The 19739-nt window shown below is 40.7% G+C and overlaps 1 long non-coding RNA gene across 2 annotated transcripts in view; it reads right to left on the bottom strand.

Moving 5' to 3' along the window:
- The window catches only part of LOC131918518 (uncharacterized), a 40855-nt gene extending 24876 nt beyond the window's left edge, over positions 1 to 15979 (bottom strand). For both annotated transcript variants that reach the window (XR_009381006.1, XR_009381005.1), the window contains exon 1: positions 15874 to 15979. This is a non-coding gene — a long non-coding RNA (uncharacterized LOC131918518). The remainder of the gene's footprint in view (positions 1 to 15873) is intronic.
- Between the last annotated feature and the right edge of the window lie 3760 nt (positions 15980 to 19739).

Below are 19739 nucleotides of genomic sequence, written 5' to 3'. Positions count from 1 at the left end.
TTGGGGAATTCTGACATGGGGAAATATTTCAAAGCAATTGGATTGCCCTTTGGATGAAGCCCAACTCTAGTTGTTTTCAAGATAAGAAAAAAGCTTCCCACCACTTCCGTTATCATAGTGTCATTAAACATTTTTTTTTTTTTGGTATTCTGTGCAGAGTTCTGGCTGGACTCTGAGGATATAAATATGACTCATATGAATGAGAGAGTCTCTTATCTTATGTGTACCTATCTCACAAGCTGAGACACGGTGAAGATAGTTGCATAGGCTGTGATATTATGTGTTCAGAGTGTCTGCCGTACTAGACACTGTGTTGACTATGGTAATACCAGGAACTTAGAGGAAAGGCCATTAGCCCAACTGAACTTTAGAGATGACTTTTGGTTGAAATAACATTTATGTTGTTATTATAGAGACGGGCATGGAGTGAGGGCATTTGGGGTAAGCGAAGGGCATAGTGAAAAGCTGAAAGGAGATGGTTATGTAAAGGATGTGGCATGGACAACACCAGTACCTACACACTATTTGCCACATTTAGCACCTAAGAGACCAGGACTAGAGAACTGCCAGGTAAAGTTGGAGTTCTATGAAGAAGACAGAGTTTCACGGAAACAATCCATGTTCCTCGAGGGCCCCTGGCTGAAGGGACTTGGCAGCCTTCTCTAAGAAAGTGCCGTAAACTTGTCAGACTACATTTTACCTATAGTCTAGAATCTGGGCAAGAGATTCCTATCATGTTCAAGTAAGTAAAGGTGGTTTGATTCATGATATGGAAATAAAGCAGAAGTTTAGCTTGATTGAAGACTGGATTTTTTTTTTCAGAGATACAACATGAATGCACGGTTTAGCATAACAATTTATCTGCACTGTATTACCTAAAACACATGTTGTGACTACCCCAGTGTGTCTAAGGTCACAGCCTCCACCATGATTAATTTGAAAATGAGAACAATTTTATCAACTTCAATCTGTCTTCTGCTCACCTCAGTTCCATGGATCATTCTTGGTTTCTGACTTTTAAGGCCACCTTTAGTAGTGGCTGGGGAGAGACAGAAAAGCACTAAGTGCTCACATTTCCCCAATCCCGTTCTAGCTCCGCAGAACTGGAGAAACGTCTGTTCTTTGGTGTGCACTGCATACAAACTATTCACAGCTGACCACATCCGCTGGGCAAACCTCACTTACCCGTCCCAAGGAATGTACAAACTCAGGTTCCAGAACACAGCCCGACTGATCAGTCTGGCTGTCTAAATTGGGAACTAATTAAATGTTTTAACTGGAAGTCTCTCCTCACTTAAGCAGAACAGCCATTCTGAAGCAAACATTCCAATGAAGCACTTTCTGGGCGCGGAGGGGGGTGGAGAACCCAGTCAGACAACAAGAAACAATTGCCTCTTACAGCGTCACAATGTATTGCTTCCTCGGTGAATATGCACAGATGGACACAGGATATGGGTATGCCCTTATGCAGACAGATGTGACCACACAGAAGGAATTAGATTACATTTTCCTTGATGTCAAAGTAGTCAAAAAGATCTTCCTTTCCTCTTTACGTAGGATTTCAATTCAGCCTACCAGCAGGGATAAAATACTACATTTATAGCCTGCATGATTTAGAGTGGCACTTAAGCACGCTGGATGCCATGTAGATGTGGGGAGAGTAGGGGATTAAGTTGGTCATTTCATTTCTACTCAAAAACACACTAAGCACAGAGCCAGGGGCCTGTGATCCAGTCATTTATAGAGGCTGAGGCAGGAAGAAAGAGGATGAGTGTAAGGCCAGCCTAGGATCTGTAGCAAGACTCTATCTAAAGAGAAACACATTGTTTGGTGGGGCTAGAGAGATGGCTCCATGGTTAAGAGGCCTTGCTGCTCTTCCAGAGGACTCCAGTTGAATTCTCGGCAACCGTACTGGGCAGCTCACAATCCCCTCTAACTCCAGCTCCCGGGACTCTGACACCCTGCTCTGACCTCCACAGGCACCCACACTCATGTTCATGTACTCCCACAGACACACAGACATAAGCTTTAAAACTTAGAGAACTGTTTTAAATATCTTCCCCACATACACAAGTACTCAAAGCAACAAGGTCCAGAGCTTCTCTAATGAAGAGCTTCTGCTTATACCAACAGCCCACGCTGCTTTGAAAAGACAGCTGACTTAAGCTGAGTTATGTGCAACTGAGACAAAAATCCCGTAAGAAAATTGAAAATGAGGAAGTTGTTTCCAAAGGAGACAGGTCCATCTGGGCTTCCATACATCTTCAGGAGCCCAGGGACCTTTAGCATAGACTCTCCCTATGACACTGATCATTGATGACATCATTCAATTGCTGTGGAGTAAACTTGGAATTGGCTGTCACAAGTAGACAAACATGATCAAGCGGTCAGTATCCGGGGAAAGAGTCATTTAGCTTGAAGGCTGCTGTCAATGTTGAGTGACATGAATACTTTGCACGAATGAGAAATTATGCAATGTGGTTTGATAAGGGCACACAAGATGAAGCAGACATGAAAGAAAAAAAAAAGAAAGCTTTGAGAGAGTGAGATCAACTCCAAGGTGGAGATGAGGGGCCGAGAAGTGGTCCTAAGGGTAGAGACTCAGGAAGATTCTAGAAGGAAAGAAAACTAAATTATATACTTTATATATGATTACATATTTTCACAATGCCAGGCATTGGCCAGCTTAAAAAGGAATGGGATGAGGGTTCCAAGAAGAGGGTGGGCTGCTGGGGGATGTCTTTCTGTACACTGTGAATGTTTGTTGTTCCCATTGGTTAATAAATAAGCTGCTTTGGCCTATAGCAAGGCAGCTTAGAGGCAGGTGGAAAATCCAAGAAGAGAGACAGGAAAGAGAAAGACAGAGTTCTGGGGAGACACCAGTCCACTGCCAAAGGAGCATCATGCCAGCAGACTGGTAACACCACAGCCATGTGGCAAAACAAAGATGAATAGAAATGTGTTCATTTAAAATGATAGAACTAGCTAGCAAGAAAGTTAAGCCACTGGCCATACAGTTTGTAATTAATATAGGCTTCTGAGTGATTATTTTATAAGCCGCTGTGGGACCACAGGGCTGGGTGGGACCTGAGAAACTTTTGACTGCAGAAAACAGTCACAGCAATGAGTGTACAACTGTCTGATAAGCTACTTGGTGCCAACAGGATTCCTGCACACTGGGACAGGAGGGATTGCAGGCAGTGAGAAGGCAGGGGACACAAATAAAATTGTTTTTAGTGAAAAACAAATTTAGCTTTCAAATCAAAAAGAGAAAAGTATAATTTTTGAATGTTCACAAGATATGCATCCAAATATTATGAAAGGAACTATCTGAACATTCAAGAAACATACAACTAACTATCTCTTTGGTACTCATAGACATGAAATAAGTCTTCCCACTGTGATATAAATTTTGGGCATGGTTCAGCAGTTAAGAGCACTTACAGCTATTGCAGAGGACACGGGTTTGGTTCCTGGAATTCATAACCACCTGTAACTCCAGTCTCAGGGGATCAGATACCATTGGTACGGGATACTCATACAGGATCACACACACACACACACACACACACACACACACACACACACATACATTTTTTTAATTCCACATGACTTTAAGCCTCTGTTTAACATCATATTAGATTAACAATACCACTGAGTACACATATACTCAAGGCTTTTGCGGAAAACCCTTTACCTGCTTGACTGGCAATCTAGCCTTGAGTATACGTATGTACTTACACTCACACACATACACAAACACATACATACACACACATGAAATAATAATAAACAAAACCTAAATTTTAAAACTGTCAGTGAGTCAGACAAGTGAAGAAATAAAGTGCATCTTACACATTTAAGAATAATCTTTTTAAATGCATGAACTATTGGTGTACGCAGTGGTATTGTTAATCTAATATGATGTTAAACAGAGGAAGTCATGTGGAATTACTGTGTAAAATGGAAGAATGGTAAGCTCATCTACAGTATTAAAAGACACTTTGAAGGGGCTGAGGAGATGGCTCAGTCTGTACACTCACACACCAACACACACTATCATACATTACACCCACACCATCATGCTTACACATGCAATTATACTCATTTTAACATGGTCTCACAGTATCACACCCACAACCACCAACATACTCACACTTGCACATACCTACCAACACACTTACTAAAACACTCAACACACACTTATACAAATCCACACCCACATTCACTCTCACAGTCACATGCTCACATACTAACACACTCACAGACACACATGTCCAGTCACATTTCCTTTTAAATTTATTTTTTATGTAAGTTTGCATATTTATGCATATTTTATCAATGAATCACGGTAAAAGTGGTTCACTTTATTTCTTCACTTGTCTGACTCATCCACAGTTTTAAATTTTTGTTTTATTTATTATTATTGTGTAAACTATTAAATTTATTTATTTATGTATTTTTTTAATGTATGAATATGCTGTTTGCGTGTACACCTATATACCAGGAGAGGGCATCATATTCCATTATAGATGGTTGTGAGCCACCATGTGGTTGCTGGAAACTGAACTCAGGACCTCTGGGAGAACAGCCAGGGCTCTTAACCACTGAGCCATCTCTTCAGCTCCAGTCACACTTTCACTTACATGCATTCACACATAAGCACTCACACACAAACATGCTCACATGTATACACACACAAACAGGCACATTCACTCACCTTCAGACATATTCACATACTCTCACACCCTCCTATTTACACTTACACGCTTATACTCACACATCTGACTTCATATCCTCTCAGCCTCATACTGACCCACATACTCTTAAACACTTAGACGCTCACACTCATGAATATTCATACACAATTTCACACATATTCACACTCTCGCATTCATGCACATTCACACACTTCTACCTACATAACTTACACACTCACTTGCACTCACACACTCACTCTCTGCTCCCACAGACACAAAGGCAGTGAAGAATTTTGGGATACTGATAAGGCTTTATTGAAGGGGTACATGACCTAAGATTTTATACTGTGTGGTATTTAATTAGACAGTATAGTTACAATTTATGGGTCTTACGTCTCAAAAGTCATATTTTAAAACCATGTTGGTAAGGGTTGGTAAAGGATGTAACATCACCATTTAGAACTGAGACAAAAAAAAAAAAAAAGTAAGTAGGAAGTTGGGAGAAAGGAAAGGCAGGCTGACCCATTCAGAAAGTTTGCCACAGCTCTTACTACACTGTGATCACGGGTGACCGTTCGAGGTCTTCTATGGAGGTTGGACGAGCAGGACCACAACATAAGGCAACCCATTCATGGATGCAGAGTATCATGCCCGTACATTGTTCAGAAGGAAAGCCTGGAATCTCAGAGACGCTTCTTTGAGAATATTCATGCACAGGAAATAAAACCGTCTCAAACTGTAATATTTGGGATTTGCTTCCAGTTACTTGTAATCTACTTCAAAACCAAAAATGTTAGTTTGTATCCACATAATTTTGTTTTCTAGCTAGACTTTCCTCTTCAGAATTAGCTGTGTAAACATGGGTAAGGTTACCAATGTACCCAAAGCAGGTTGTTAAGGGACTGGCCTGGGAGTCTAAAGCAGTATATATTTGCAACCTGGCTCAGCTAATTTTTTATTCATTTTTTAATTTTTTTCTTATTTATTTGCCCTTTCCTTTAAAGGACTGTAGCAACTTGCCTCCAAATAAGCAGCTCCATCATGAATTCTTCCTTCTGAGGGTGATGAACATGATTCTGTTGTCTTTCTGTGGTCACGCAGCATGGCCAGCCATCTTACAGCAATGCTTTGCAGACCCTCAAGACATAGCCTTGCTTTGCTTGGGTACAGGGCATGCCAATGTATGAGCTACTCTATCTGAATACTGGATTTTCCTTGGTCCCTACTGAGATTGGCAACATTAGTTTCTTCAAACCTAAGGGAGGCAGGAAATGAGCTGGCCTAAGGGGCAGCTGGACTTAGGTTGGCATACGCTGAGTGAACCGAGACAGCCCAATCAGGAGCGGTGGGGGGTGGGGGGGTGAAGAAAAAGGAAGTTACTAAGTGTCAACTTCAGGAACAGACTTGTTTACCCACCAGAGTCGCCTCCGAGCTCCAAACATCACTTAGGATGACAGACCCACACCAAGGGCTTGAAACAGGACTCTGGGCTTGTTTAAAGAGTTGCCACGGTGGCCTGGGCCCTTTCCTTCAATGCTGGCATTGATTCTGGGCTATTGTCCCTTTCAGTAAAACCAGAACTGAAGACAGAGGTGCAGCGTTGGCCAGGGCTTCCTTCCCTTCTCAGGAATGTTTACTGAGGTGTGGTGTTTTGCAAAACCTTTAATAAGTAGTACGCCATGTTCTCCGAACCTCTATTTTTCTAAACGTGTGGGGAGGACACTGTTTTTTGCTACTTTGCCAGCAGCATTCCAGAACATTCCTACAACAGGGAATTCGATGCCATCCTCTGAAAGTAGACACTGTGACCAGAACTTGTACTGCAGTACTATATTCACATTTTCAAAATGAGAGGGACCTGACTTCATAGGCAATCCCAGACTAAGGTCATCAAGGTGTAAAGCAGCCATCTTTTCCCAAAAGGCGATGTACATGGGAAGGAGCACTGTTCAAGTTTGCCTTCAGTGTATCGAGAGGTGAAAGAGATAAAAATGGCAAATAAAACTTTCTTTACTATCTTCTTCAAGCCTTTTTGATGCATTCTGGAATTAATCATCATAATGCACTCGGACCAAAAGCACTGTGGGCTAAATAGTATAAATATCTGTTTCCCGTATGTGAACACAGGTTTCTTTCTGATCTACAGCTGCGGGCCAACAGCGACAGAACCTGTCTCTCCTCTCAGCGTGGCCACACTGGCTGCTTTTCCTTTCTCATGCCTGAGAAAACGTGGAGGAGACGTTTGCCTCCAGCTGACGAACAGACTCATGGCACAGGCTCACTAAGGAAAACCATTATTTTTGTCCCTTTCGGGGGAGAGATGGAGGTTTACCAAGAATGCACATCGAAGACATTTCCACCTAACCAGAGAACAGTTTTTAGACTTCACCCAAATGCTTGCCAACCATGAAGGATATGACGCACTCCGAACTCCGTGAACTGGAGGTGCCCATGTTTTAGGAAGGATTTGCTTAGGTTTCTTTCTTTAGCAGTGTTATTTCAAAGTACCCTGCAGTTACATGAGGTGTCGCTCTCCAGAGGGCATCCTCATGGCACATGTGATTTACTGTACTTCGGGGGTTAGAGCATCACCATCCAGCAAAAGCCTTTGGAAACTTAATGCTTGGCCTTCGTAGTTGAAAGGGGTGATCTGATAGAAAGTGGCCAGTGAGTGACAAATTGCCTATAAGAATTGCCTTTGAAGATGAAGTTTTTTTTTTTTTTACTTTAACCTTGAAATATCAAATATAAAAATAAGAGATTCATCTATGAAGAAATATCATGGGAAGTTTTCTTTTTTTTTTTCAAAAATTAACAAATTACATGAGATAAAAAAAAAGTTAGGAAAGCAGTCAGTGACAGAAGAAAATCTTGCATTTATTGGAAAGACAAGTAATTTTAACTGTCTGTTTGTAAAGAGTTTTAAAATTTACTCTTTTATTAAAATAACATCATCAAGGCCTCTTTGCCTACTAGTCATCAGAGAATGGTGCCAATGAGCTGTGAGATTTTTCTTAAGGTCTGCAAAAACTATTAAAAAATGAAAAAAGAAATATGGGCTCTAAAACACAAAATAAAGGTTCAAAATGGAAATCAATAAATGTTTAATTGAAAATGTTAGTAAAATAGCATGACATCAGCTGGTCAACGGCAAGTCTTTTCTCACAAATATATTATATTTGATGTGGGGGTGTGGGGGGGTTAAAGGTTGGGTTTTTAATTTGTGTGATACATGTTGTGTGGCCAAAACTTAAGAGTACAAGGGCCTGAGAACTGCCCGGGATAAGATCAATAGAATCAATATGGAAATCTCTGTTGTCCTAGAGTCATTGGAAGTTAGACAATGGAAAAGTGAGAATCAGGAAGGGCAATGTTAAACATCAAAGGAGTGGACTTGGGGAAGATAACCACCACACCTCCCAGGAAGAAGCAACACTAGCTGAAACCTACCCTCATTCCTATGCATTGGGACCTGCTATATAACAACATCTTTTTGTTTGTTTTTAAAGGCAAGTTTATTTCAGTGTAGGTAAATATGCTAATCACATCTCATTCTGGATCTACGTCCCTTATGAACACTCCCTGGATAGCTGACATCTGGTGAGGGCGCTGGGTGTTGAGGCAATGGGAGTGAATTTTAAATGTGAAAGAAGACTTGGTTCAGAGCAAGCCCACTATTTGGAAGGCCTAGTACATGAATGTACGAATTAGAGAAATACAGTTGAGGACATGGCTTGGATTTAGACATGGTTGCCTAATATCCCCTTTTAATGGGAATTATCCATTTCTCATATCCATTTCTCAGTCAACAAATAAAGCAATAGAGAAAATGATACCCTGTTCAAAGTATAATCTCCATTCTATGGGTATGATGGAGAAAGCCTCAAATGTTTTTCTGAAGACTATTTTCTGTGTTCTCTCTCTCTCTCTCTCTCTCTCTCTCTCTCTCTCTCTCTCTCTCTCTCACACACACACACACACACACACACACACACACACACACTTAATATTCCCAAACTAATTATGTTACTTTATGACAAGAATTTTGACAAACAGCGCTCCAGTTCCTAACAAAGAGGCATGTGATTGGCAGCGTGTGTAACACTATACAAACTGTCGGGGAACGAATACCGTTTAGACTTTTATTCATTACGGATGAAACTGCTTTGGAACCTCTTTCCCAGAAGGGTAAAAATAACATCAGGCCAGGAGGCGAATTAGGAGAGACCAGAGCTGAGCATACAAGGCAGAAGTAAGGGGAAATAGAAAAGGAAGTTATTAAAATTAATTTAACAGAACTAAGATTGACTCTTAATAACGTCTTTTTGTAACTGCCCCAACTTGCAGTAATTCTGTTGATTTGAGACACAGTCAAGGCTGAGGTTGATAGGCAATTTTTCTCTTTCATTTTTGCCTGTTTGGTTTCTTGGTCTGGCCTGTCCCATACCCCCACATTTTTGGAATCAGCTGCCTCATCAACTGCTTTTTTTTCATGCTTTCAGCTTTCTGAGACAGGTTTTCACTATGTAGCCCAGGCTAGACCTGACCTTTACAGCAATCCTCCTACCTCAGCTTCCAGAGTACTCGTCCTCGGATTACAGATGTGAGACCCTTCACCTAGCTGGAAATTTATTTTAAAAACACTATTAGTCTCTCTGGATAAATGAAGCCTTGTGCTTTTTTTTTTAAAACTGAGAAGATACTAAAAACATTACTTTCCATGTGTATTAAGTTTAAAAATCTAATTTACAATAAATGTGATACCTATTGTAAATGTCTAAATGACACTTAATGGAAGTTATTCTCCTGGCTCACTTTCTCATTCTTTCTCACCTCACCTCCTGGATGAATATAATTGCTTCTATGTTCTGAAGCTTGTTTTCTGTTGTCATGGCAATAGGAGTGACTTCCACTCTAACAAAGGACACTAGAGCCCCAACCTGAGCACAGAACACTGCTTTCTCTTGACTTGATTCTTTTCCTCTGAGCTGAGTTTTCTCAGGATGCAGAAGAACATCCTATAACATGGGGTGCTTGTCTCTGTGTAGTGTAACCATCTTGTTGACTTCACAAGTGGGAATCTTTCCCACAAGGATTCTTAATCTATGACAGATATGTGTGAGACGATGCGTCATTGTCTGAAACACTGATGGGGGACTCAACTTTGAATATCCTGTGCACAGGGCCAAGGTGCAGCTACACTAAGGCATCATTGAAAGGATGCAACTAAAGTATATATAAATGGATTTATTTCATTATTGTTACTTTCAAACTGTGCATTTGCATACTTATGCGTAGAAGCACAATATATGCAATAAAATGAATTCCAGAGAATGACTTAAATGTGTTTAATACAGAAATATAGATAGGCACACGTTTTTGATGAACCCAAAAGTGGCTTTTATCCTCTAAGGTTCATGGAATATTTTTAAAATTTATTTACACACTTATTTATTTTTGTATGTATGTGTGCATGTGTGTACATGTGGCTAGGCAGGCTGGCCATCAAGGCCCCGGGATCTGCCTGTCTCTGCCTTCCAACAGCTAGATTTAGAAAGATGTGTCTGACGTTGAAGAACACTGTCAATATTATCAACCACAACAAAAAGTGGCCCAGAGAAGCAGATCCTTTAGGGCTCAGAGTTGAGATTAGTGGTAGAGCAGGAAGGAGACTCTGGGCTTATCATCTGTACCTAATACTGAACATAAAAGCAAGACCCTTATTCTTGGTGTTGATGCTGTGTGACTGTCCTCAGTTCCTGTGTAAAGAGCAGTCACTTGAATTATAACTGAAGTGCTCAAAGCTTCAACTGGCTTAAGCAAAACATATAGGGAAAGGGTCAAAGAAGACATGAGTTAGACTCACCATAAAGTATTTCTTTCTTCCTTCATGGTCAGTGACTTATGACTTAGTCAGTTCTTTATGAACAGATTAGAATGCCCCTGGTACATGAAGTACTGGGTTCCTTACAGATAATTGTCTTCTGTAACTAACCCCACCTTGAACAGTAGAAATATCTCTATGTGTCATCCCAGAACTCTTTTTAGCCACTTATTTCACACTTACTTACTGTCATGCATTTCTTTGAACCATGAATTTTTATTTCTGATAAGACTACAGGTATAGGACCTATGTGCCATCCAATATTCTCATAAGCACATGTAATGCCAGAGAATAAAGAACTTCTGCTTTGCAGAATCTAGCTGTACTTATGCTATGCATAGTTTCAAAATCTATTTGAAAACTAAAGAACTGCACTGTATTAAATTCGGAAATCTTATTCTTAGTCTAAGTTGACACTTGGCTGGGGTACTTTCAACTTAACCCCTGTCATCTTGGCATGGTTCTGAATAGGAAACCATTTCAAATCTATCCAGATTGGAAAATTAGTTATATACCTACCATCTATTGAGAAGAAATATCTACCCTTGTTCCAATTTTCTCTTTATTCTCTTCTGCTTCACTCCATACCACAGTCTCAGACACCAAAATTAAAGGGTACTGGTGGCATGCTCATTGAAAAAATACTGACCCCCAAGCTTACAGCACAGCACTGAAGAACACACACCAATTTGGACTATAAGGAGTTCTCAGCACGACGTGGTTAAAATCCACAGCTCTTTGGGGCTGACGTTTTTGCAAGAAGGGACAGCACCTTCCTATGGAAGCACCTCTGTCTCTGCCTTCTATTAATTCCCCTGACTGTGACCCAGGCATTCTCATAAGGATGTTGATGACTTCTTCCCTACTGTCCTAAAGGATGAACTAAAATTCCAATACAGCACCAATGATTTGGTGAGCTAGCTTTCAACCTGCCCAACAACAACAAAAAGATCTGTTCAATACCTTGATAACCTTTGGAAAGTTTACACAGAAAACTTTAGTCACTCTATTCAGTTTTCTGAGCATATCACCCTATTCTTTGCTGTCATTAAATGATCCTATCTACATGATATTCTTGAAAATGCATTTGACTGTTCAAGGATATTATCTTCTGTTTAGAATCACTTCCTAGTTCAGGTATTTTACACTAGATCTTAACCATCAAACACAGTTTAATTAAGGTGGAGGCCAGTATTTTTTTAAGGAGATTAACTAAATTGGAGTACCTCCTAAGTCAGTTCTGTACTTTTGAGAAATAATGACAGAGTCATGCTGACTTTTCTTGTTTGTCTTTACACTTTGATCATATCGTAGCTTTGATATGAGGAGGTGTGGTGAAAAGCAACCTCTTCCTTTTCCAAAGCATTTTGTAAGCTGCTCACATTGTTATGAAAATACTTAAACAAAACATTCTTGTGTGTGTGTGTGTGTGTGTGTGTGTGTGTGTGTGTGTATTATGTATGTGGTGCATGTACTAATATGCATGAGTGTGTGCAGACAGATGCCAGAGAAGAACATTAGAGATCCTACTTTCCATCTTATTGCTTTAAAACAGGGTCTCTCACCAAGAGTGGGCCAGAGCAGCACCTAGTAAGAGCTAGCGGCCATCTGTTTTTACCCCAAGTAGCACTGGGGTGGCAACCATGCATGCATGTGGCCACACCCAGCTTTCTTCTTTAACAGGAGAGCTGGGGATTTGAGTTAATGTGTTCGTGCTAGTACAGCCAGAATTCACACTTACTGAAGCCATCTCTGCAGCTTAAAACTAAATGATTTTTGCATTACAATGGCATTAGTGGACTGACTCTATGTATAAAATGTCTCTTTAGGTATTTTAAGAGCTAATCTTTAACAGGAGGAAAAATTCTTACTTTGTCTCCTCAAATGTTGTACACCTTACTTTAACTCTGACATTAAAGAGACTAACTTCTTTCTCTTTCCCATATTCTTGCTGCCTATCATAAGCATCTTGCTTCTTCAGTCTTCATGAGGTCGTCTTTGCAAATCTCACAGTACAGCAAGCCTAGCTGCTGGTTACCTGGACCCATGCCTTCTGTGGCTCTTTGCTTCAGTCTCCTTCTGCTCACCCCATTCCAATCTCCTGTGTGAATATGACTGTGTCCTTTTTCAGGGTGCCCAACAAGGTACCCAACATAGCCCAGCTTGAGTAAGAACATCTTGTTTTCATGTGTGATCTTCTCAGAACAGCTTTCCATAACTTGCCCTGATGAACCATGTGACAAAAGACACCCTGAAGAATCTAAGAGACACTGGCCTCTGGAGAGCTGGATTCAGAAGACACAGTTCCCAGAACTCTGTCTTCATTCTAGGGCTCCTGACTTCTTTTAACGTCAGTGTAAAGCTGTAGCACAAAGCCATGAGTGCATCCTCAAATTCTAATGAAAAGAACGTTCCTTGTTTTGAGATCAGTCTCCATCTCAGGCCCAATAGTCTCAAAGCCTCTCTACACCACTGAACTTCTCGGTTGCTCTACTTAAGGCAATTGTTAGACATAGCCATCATCAGTTCTGTCCGAAAACACAGACATGGAGAAAAGGGGAGCAACAATGATGCCCTGGTTCTCATTATTTCTTTCTCTGCTTACTAACTAACCTTCGATGGTTTTTCCATAAACCATAAGGCAATTGCTTTCTTTGATACAGAAATATTCTTTATAATCATTCCAAGCTGACACTCTACCTTCGTTGTCATAGACCAGCACTTTATAATCACCCCCATGTCTATGCACCCTACATCTCAAACAGAATGGCCAAAATAGTTCTCCCAACTGACTTTGTGTTACGCTGTGTTTCTTTCTTTTTCATTTTCCTGAAATGCTTTTCTATATTTTTCAGGATGAATGCTGGTCATGTTCTGGACCCACTGGACCGTCTCCCACCCTAAAACACCTTCCACAATCCAGCCACAAAATGGAATGGGTTTATTTCTCTCACCACTTCACACCCATTGTTAGTGTTCTCATGGTTTCTCAAAACATTGTTACATGAGAGAAGATGGACATCCCCAAAAGTCATCTCTATATGCAGAAGCAGAGCTGACGTGAGCAGAACTCTGGCCTTGAAGCAGTCACAGGTCATTTGGGTGTTAGCTATGATGTCAGTCTTTCTGGAGGCCTTGGCTGAGAGTCCAAGACTCAACACTGGATCAGGCATTTAGCATGAAAGATCTCTTCACAACTATTGGAGCTTAATACGGGTGACTAGTCTTTGGGCTTTCTTTTAAACCCCAGTATCACATATCCAAACTTCTTTTCTACTTCCATCAAGCAGGTTGATAACAGGGAAGAGCCTCTTTTCTTTGAGATTTTGCTGATATGAATCATATATTTTTTTATATTTTCTTCTTGAGTATTTGCATTTCTTAGAGACACTTGATTGTTTTTATATCTTGATCCTAAAGCATTTCTTTTAAAAAAGTAATACCCAAGAAGAAAATATAGAGAATATATGATTCAGACTACCAGTCTAAACTGCATGGGTATGGAGATTATTGATATAGCAGCAAGATACTTAGAAAGAATATATCATGTCAAGAGGTAGAAATATGCAGATTTACAAAAATGAAAATAATCCTAAATGAAGTTAACAAATTACTTTACAAGTAAGATAACTCTAAACAGAATCCCAGCAGCTTTCCTGAAATCTGCTGCTTAAATTTAGTATAGGAAAACATCTCATGCAATGGGTAGGGGCAATAGTTCAAAAGGTCATCGAAGTTAAAATGCAAGAGAATCTGAACTACAGTGACCACAGGAAACAGCATTAGGGGGAAAGCTGAAGATTGTGTGTTTGGACATGCAACAGTCCTGTGGCTTCATTTCCCATAGTTTCAGCTTTCTTTGGTTAACCAAGATAGAAAATATAAGACGGAAAATTCCAGAAATAAATAATTCATGCATCTCACCCCCTGTCATCTGAGGCATGAGTCATTGTTCTGTCTGGCCTGTCCACAGTGTCCAGCATACCTGTATGTAAGTCACTTCATGGCTCCCTTGGCTACCAGACTGACTTTCAGTGACTCAGTGTCGTGTTCAAGCCATGGATAAATCCTAGTCACCATATCACACTGTGTACATCGTTCACCTCACCTCATCTCACAACACTGTTTTTTTATCAACCCCATGTCACAGGAAGAGTGAATAGAGGAAAGCATATTGAGAAAGAGATAGTGCATTCTATATCACATTATATCATTGCAATTATATTTTATTATCATTGGTGTTAACTCTTGCTGCATTTGATTTATAACAAAATTTATTCAGATATATATAGCACAGGAAAAAAGACCGTGTGTGTGTGTGTGTGTGTGTGTGTGTGTGTGTGTGTGTGTGTTGTGTGTGTGTGTGTGTGTATGTGTGGTGTGTGTGTGTGTGTGTGTGTGGTGTGTGTGTGTGTGTGTGTGTGGTGTGTGTGTGTGTATGTGTGTGTGTGGTGTGTGTGTGTGGTGTGTGTGTGTGTGGTGTGTGTGTGTGTGTGGTGTGTGTGTGTGTGTGTGTGTGTGGTGTGTGTGTTTGTGTGTGTGTGTGTGTGTGTGTGTGTGTGTGTGTGTGTGTGTATTCCAGTCCTGTCACAGGCTTAGGACCCAGTTAGGGTGTTAGAATCTGTTCTGGCCACATAAAAGAGGAAATCTATTTTTAGCTGTTTGAGGCAACTCCTTGAGGCTTTCCCTACGGCTTTTACAAATTTATATGTCCACCAGTAGCAAACAAGGGCTCTCTTTTCTCCCATTCACTTGCAATGACTAGTGTTTCATGACCAGCCTTTCTAACAGATGTGGGGCCATAGGACATTATGGTATTCATTTTCATTTCCTGATACTTGGTGATATTGAGCATATTTTCTTATGTCCATTGACCATTTATATATCCCTTTAGGAAATGTCTATGTAGGTCATTTGCTCACTTTTAAATCAAATTATTATATTTGCTTATTGTGAAATTGAGTTCCTTATATATTCATGTTATAAAAAACTCAATATCCTAAGATTTTAGTCATTTTACTACCCATTAGCTTCTTCTGCTCTTCTGGAAAATATTTCAATGAAACTCATTACTCTTAAAGGTGAATTTTCAGATGTATATACATAATGATGTTTATACATATTATTATAGGTTGAATCTGGAATGTCCCCACAGGCTTATGTTTAGAGTATTAGTTCCCTAGTCTGTGGCACTGTTTTAGAAGACTCTGTGTACTAGTCACTTTTTATTGCTGTTGTAAAACACACAACTGAGGCAACTTATGAGAGGGTGAATTTATTTGGACTCACGGTTCCAGAGAGATGAGCCCATCGCCAGGAGAGCAGGAAAGTGTAGCAGCAGTCAAGAATGGTGACTGAAGCAGCAATCCACGAGCTCACATTTCAATCCTCAAGCTGAGGGAGTGTACTGGGAACGATGTGTGGCTTTTAAAACCACAAAGCCCACTTCCAGTGACACACTGCCTTCAACAAGGCCACACCACCTAAGCCTTCCCAAAGAGTACCACTAACTGGGAGACCAACATCCAAACACTGAGACTCTGGGGAATGTCTCATTCAAACCACCACACTCTAGAACCTTTGGGAGCTGAGTCACTAAAGGCAGAATCTGGAGACTCATGTCAGTCTAGAATGCCTGTGTAGCTCCACGTGTTTCTATCCTCTCTGATGTGAACAGTCTCTTCTACAGGCTGCTGCCTCAGAATGAGCTGTTCTGGTAGTTTTCCTACCATAGCAGACTGAAGCCCTCTGCAACTGTGATCCAGAATGAAACTTACCCCACTTAAATTGTCAGACATTATAGTCATAGGAGCACAAAAGTAACTAATATACATATTCAAGGATTTTTAAATATATGTGAGCTTAGCCGGGCGGTGGTGGCGCACGCCTTTAATCCCAGCACTCGGGAGGCAGAGCCAGGCGGATCTCTGTGAGTTCGAGGCCAGCCTGGGCTACCAAGTGAGTCCCAGGAAAGGCGCAAAGCTACACAGAGAAACCCTGTCTCGAAAAAACCAAAAAAAAAAAAAAAAGAAAGAAAAAGAAATATATGTGAGCTTTAGCTTCCATTTGATTTGCATAGTGTAGAATTCACCAATTTAAAGAATTAAAGAATTCCATCAAATTTCTTTTAGTATTTTTTAGCTCTGCCATCATTTTCATAATCAATTACAGAATAGTATAATTTCCCTGTGATTTGAACTATATTTTTCTTTAAAAAAAAAAAAATAAAGCTAAATCTTTAAAGGAAGGCTCTTCAAGAGAACCACAGAATTTCAGAGTCAGAAGCAATCTGTCACCTCTACAGTACAGAAATGCAATTTCCATAAATCTGATAGCCAGTGTAAAAAAAGATTCCTGGTTCTAGGACCTCAGACCAACATCAAAGATAATAGTATTTTGCATGAATAACTCACAGCCTTGTTTGTACTAGCTCCCTTCATAAAGAACATAGACTCATTTAAGTCTTCCAAGATCTTCATTATGAGAAACAAAGGTCCAGAGGCTGGGGAAATGGCTTAGTCAGTAAAGCATTGGACTTAACCAGATTGAAGACCTGAGTTCAGATTCTCAGAACCTATGTGAAAAGCCAGATATGGTGCAGTGTTTATAATCCGAGGGATGATGATGAGACCGGAGGCAGAGAGAGGTAAGTCCTAGAGTTCTCTAGTCAGCCAGCCTAGTCTATCTGGCAAAGTTAAGGCCAATGAAAAACCCTGCCTCAAACCAAAGGTAGAAAGTGCCTGAGAAACGGCATGTGAAATTGTTCTTTGACCTTCACACATTCACACAACTGCACACACACACACATACACACACACACACACACACACACACACACAGAATCTTAGCATGTGATTAGTGGAAGTATAAAGTCATGTGTTAAGTGTTTTGTTGGCACAATGACAAAAACCAGTGTTATTTCAAGTAATAGAACCCAATGATCAAAAATATGTATTTAAGATTTGTATAGGTCCTTTAAAGACTTACTTTTTCACTTTTAAAAATGGAAGTAACAATATTTACACCTCTTACAGGGTAGAGAGGGTCCTTGAGCTAATCAGTATATACCATGGTGTCAGTGTCAAGGTAATGTAATACAATATGTAATACATAATATAAAGTGCCATTGGGAGAGTTCATTTACCCCTTACACATTTGAACACTCTCAATTTTAACCCTATTAAGGACCCTCAACTTAATGATTTGCTTTCTTGCTTGCTTCTGACAAGATCTTTCTGTGTAGCCCCAGCTAGCTTGGTATTCACTGTATGGTCCAAGCTAGATCTGACACTCAATGCCTTCTATCTGTTGCTGGAATTACAGGTGTGTATCATCATGCCTGACTCAAAGATCATATTTAAGTTTCTAAGGTAATATCTAATTCTATAACATTTGGAGTACATGAAAGCACATTCATGTGCATTATTTCATTTCATCTACTCTAAAAATCTAAGATAAGCACTGAGAAGAATCCCAAATTTGATGGAGATTTTTCCTTTCTTCAGTGTGAAGATGCTTGCTAGGTCAAAGACCTGGAAAGTGAGGGTGGGGGAAGCATCTGAGGCCTCAGCTTTACAACACACTGAAACAAATCCAGTGGCTAACGGCTTTCTAATGAAGAGCTGAAGTCTTCCTGGGGTCAAATTACAGAAAGGTCCCTTTCTCTTGGGCCTGGTATAGACACAGTCAACAATGAGTGCCACCCTCCACACCAGTGTGCTGTCACACCAAGAGCTGCAGGGAAATGCCTTCATCTAAAGGAGAGCTCAACACGCCAATGTAAGCAAACACTTTTATAGGAAGAAAACAAGTATATGCCTCATATTCGATTTCAGTTCACAAGCCAATTTCCAGTTTGGAAGGACAGGCTACCCCGATCAGGCCAGTTCTCACAATATCAAATACTTACAAAGCTCAAGGAAAACCTCTCAATACTAATTAGAATAGTTGGAGCCAATTTTTTTGGAAGGAAAGGCTCCTCTGGTCTACCATCTTGCCTAAACCGGTGTCCTTGTCAATTTTACATAACAGCAACACCTTTCTTTTAAACTGAGTGGGCCTTTTCTTCATTCTACCAGTAAGCCACTTAACTAGGCCCTAGTTCTCCCTAGCTGCTGCAGGAAACACAGACCCAGCAGAGGTAAGGACCAGTGGATTGGTACCCCTGCACCAACACCATGCAGACATTTCATTTGTCATCTTTTCTTTTGATTAACATTTCTCCATGAAAGTTACCCTTGGCCCAGGTACAGGAAGACAACGGAAACTATTCTGAGGTTGTTATAAATGGCTAAGATACTGGACAACGTCATTTCATACTGTGTCACGTTCTTTTCTCCCCCCCAAAGAAGAGTTTAAGCTGTGGACTTTGCGGTCTTGGGTTGTTTTGTTTAGGCTGAGTCCTGCTTTGAAGCTAGGCTGGCTTCCCACTCAAGGCAATCTTGTGCCTTAGACTTCCGAGTGCTGCAATTACAGGCCTCTGTGTTCCGATCCCAGCCATCTTAGCAGGCACAAAAGTGTTCACTCCCCTTCAGTCTTTGGATAAGCTGGGCAGTCTGTCTGCCCGCACACAGGGCTCAGACCCTACTATGCCCAACGACATTTCCTGAAGTCACAGTGGTTACAAGCTGGGAGCTAGCACTCGAGAACATTCAGAGTCACTCACACACACTTTTCCGTGATCCCACAGCATGCTTCCAGCTCTGTTTACTCTCCAGGCACTGAAATAACCCTCGCAGAGTTCAGCAGCGGCTCAAAACAGATCATCTTTTTCACTTCACCATGTATGGTTTCCATCTCACAACCTCCCTTTTCCATGTCACATGCTGTTCCTGAGATAGGTTCTCCCAGGCTGGCCACAGGGTCACCTCAGCCCCCGAAGGGAACAGATGCCTGCTGGGAAGAGGCACGTCGAAATTCTGCCCAATCGCTTGCAGCTTCGATTCTTAACACAGTGCTGAAAGGTTGACTATCTCATCTTGCTGTTATAAATAGGCTCTGATGTCTGTCCCTGTAGCTCACTGGGAAAGAATGCAAACAGTCCCAGGAATGAATGTTCAGGAAGACTTCTCTGCCTGGTAAGAGCTATTTTACTTTACATGACAACACCATCTTTCCAGACACGGAGAAGGCCTTACATTTTTAGCCTGTGAGTT

The sequence above is a fragment of the Peromyscus eremicus genome, chromosome 8b (genome assembly GCF_949786415.1).
Source record: "Peromyscus eremicus chromosome 8b, PerEre_H2_v1, whole genome shotgun sequence".
NCBI classification, from domain to species: domain Eukaryota; kingdom Metazoa; phylum Chordata; class Mammalia; order Rodentia; family Cricetidae; genus Peromyscus; species Peromyscus eremicus.
The sequence above is the reverse complement of the archived record's forward strand: the minus strand, read 5'-3'. Positions and strand labels throughout refer to the sequence as shown.